Here is a 3,185-nt window from a genome sequence, read left to right on the forward strand (position 1 = left end):
GTTCGTCGTACTTTCTACTTTGATTTCTACAGTTGCTTGACGCTGTGTTGCTTGTCTGTTAGCACTGACAACTACATAAACGCCGCTGCTCTCGGTTGTTAAGTGAAGGCAGTCAACCTCTGCATTGTACGTTGTGCGAGAAAATGACTGAAATTTGGTGTGACGGTGTAGCGAGGTTGTGAACTGGCTTTTGCGTGCATATGTTTTGATTTCTGTAGTTTTGCTACGTACATATCGCTTTTCATGGCTGAATGGGCAACCACTCTCGCCAGCGCTAGACCCTTTTTACAGACATTTAGTCGCCGAACATATACGTAACTTAACGACCCGTTTCGTAGGCTTATGTCTCGTAGAATTTCTTCTCTAATCTATGTCAGTATTAATTACTCTGAACAGCACTGCAGAATTTGTTATTCATTTCACTTCGCATCTATTATAACACAGTACAGTTCGATTGTCAGCTTTTATAGAATAGCTGAGAGTCAACATTTTAACACATGGACAGTAAGCTGTATCAACTCGAAGAAGTTTCCAACATTTCACAAATTCCAATGATGAAGAAATCAACTTTACATGTTGGATGGTTATTGCCGACCTAAATCGAACTTTACGTAGTAGCTGCTGAACCAAGACTCGATAGCGACTCACTAACGTAGATGCTTACGTATTACATGCTCGTCGCGTACTGACTAAAGAGACATACATGTTGGCTGCTCATTACTGACTGCATACAACGAGTAGTGTAGTATCTGAAATATTTGAATGCTTACCTACTACCGACTGTCGCTTTGTTCACATCGCCTATGAATAGAAGATTATCTCACATAAATGGAAAACAGTAAAATACAGGATTTTTACATTCTGCAAACGATTTTTAATACAAAAAGAAAATGTTGCAAAACGAAAATTTTAACTACGAATAACTTTTAAAACACCGAATTACGAAAAGTAAAAAATTTGCTAGAGAAAGGAGAATGATGACTTTTCAATAAGCCACGTCAGTCTTAAAAGAACTCATTTCTGTCGAGCACTTAGGTATTTTAAATTACATTTCCTTAATAAAATGTTTCCGTATGAAAACTAATTATTATCGTCAACACATCAAATTCGTGTCTTTGTTGTTGTTGTTGTGGTCTTCAGTCCTGAAACTGGTTTGATGCAGCTCTCCATGCTATTCTATCCTGTGCAAGCTTCTTCATCTCCCAGTACCTACTGCAACCTACATCCTTCTGAATCTGCTTAGTGTATTCATCTCTTGGTCTCCCTCTACGATCTTTACCCTCCACGCTGCCCTCCAATACTAAATTGGTGACCCCTTGATGCCTCAGACCATGTGCTACCAACCGATCCCTTCTTCTGGTCAAGTTGTGCCACAAACTTCTCTTCTCCCCAATCCGATTCAATACTTCCTCATTACTTATGTGATCTACCCATCTAATTCTTCTGTAGCACCACATTTCGATAGCTTCTATTCTCTTCTTGTCCAAACTATTTATCGTCCATGTTTCACTTCCATACATGGCTACACTCCATACAAATACTTTCAGAAATGACTTCCCGACACTTAAATCTATACTCGATGTCAACAAACTTCTCTTCTTCAGAAACGCTTTCCTTGCCATTGCCAGTCCACATTTTATATCCTCTCTACTTCGACCATCATCAGTTATTTTGCTCCCCAAATAGCAAAACTCCTTTACTATTTTAAGTGTCTCACTTCCTAATCTAATTCCCTCAGCATCACCCGACTTTATTCGACTACATTCCATTATCCTCGTTTTGCTTTTGTTGATGTTCATCTTATATCCTCCTTTCAAGACACTATCCATTCCGTTCAACTGCTCTTCCAAGTCCTTTACTGTCTCTGACAGAATTACGATGTCATCGGCGAACCTCAACATTTTTATTCCTTCTCCATGGATTTTAATACCTGCTCCGAATTTTTCTTTTGTTTCCTTCACTGCTTGTTCAATATACAGATTGAATAACGTCGGGGATAGACTACAGCCCTGTCTCACTCCCTTCCCAACCACTGCCCCCCTTTCATGTCCCTCGACTCTTATAACTGCCATCTGGTTTCTGTACAAATTGTAAATAGCCTTTCGCTCCCTGTATTTTACCTCTGCCATCTTCAGAATTTGAAAGAGAGTATTCCAGTCAACATTGTCAAAAGCTTTCTCTAAGTCTACAAATGCTAGAAACGTAGGTTTGCCCTTCCTTAATCTAGCTTCTAACCTAAGTCGTAGGGTCAGTATTGCCTCACGTGTTCCAACATTTCTACGGAATCCAAACTGATCTTCCCCGAGGTCGGCTTCTAATAGCTTTTCCATTCGTCTGTAAAGAACTCGCGTTAGTATTTTGCAGCAGTGACTTTGATAGTTCGGTAATTTTCACATCTGTCAACACCTGCTTTCTTTGGGATTGGAATTATTATATTCTTCTTGAAGTCTGAGGGTATTTCGCCTGTCTCATACATCTTGCTCACCAGATGGTAGAGTTTTGTCAGGACTGGCTCACCCAAGGTCGTCAGTAGTTCCAATGGAATGTTGTCTACTCCGGGGGCCTTGTTTCGACTCAGGTCTTTCAGTGCTCTGTCAAACTCTTCACGCAGTAGCATATCTCCCATTTCATCTACATCCTCTTCCATTTCCATAATATTGTCCTCAAGTACATCGCCCTTGTATAGACCCTCTATATACTCCTTCCACCTTCTGCTTTCCCTTCATTGGTTAGAACTGGGTTTCCATCTGAGCTCTTAATATTCATACAAGTAGTCCTCTTTTCTCCAAAGGTCTCTAATTTTCCTGTAGGCAGTATCTATCTTACCCCTAGTCAAATAAGCCTCTACATCCTTACATTTGTCCTCTAGCCATCCCTGCTTAGCCATTTTGCACTTCCTGTCGATGTCATTTTTGAGACGTTTGTATTCCTTTTTGCCTGCTTTATTTACTGCATTTTTATATTTTCTCCTTTCATCAATTAAATTCAATATTTCTTTTGTTACCCAAGGATTTCTACTAGCCCTCGTCTTTTTACCTACTTGATCCTCTGCTGCCTTCACTACTTCATCCGTCAAAGCGACCCATTCTTCTTCTATTGTATTTCCTTCCTCCATTTCTGTCAATTGCTCCCTTATGCTCTACTTGAAACTCCATACAACCTCTGGTTCTTTTAGTTTATCCAGG

This window comes from Schistocerca gregaria, chromosome 1 (assembly GCF_023897955.1).
Source record: "Schistocerca gregaria isolate iqSchGreg1 chromosome 1, iqSchGreg1.2, whole genome shotgun sequence".
NCBI lineage: Eukaryota > Metazoa > Arthropoda > Insecta > Orthoptera > Acrididae > Schistocerca > Schistocerca gregaria.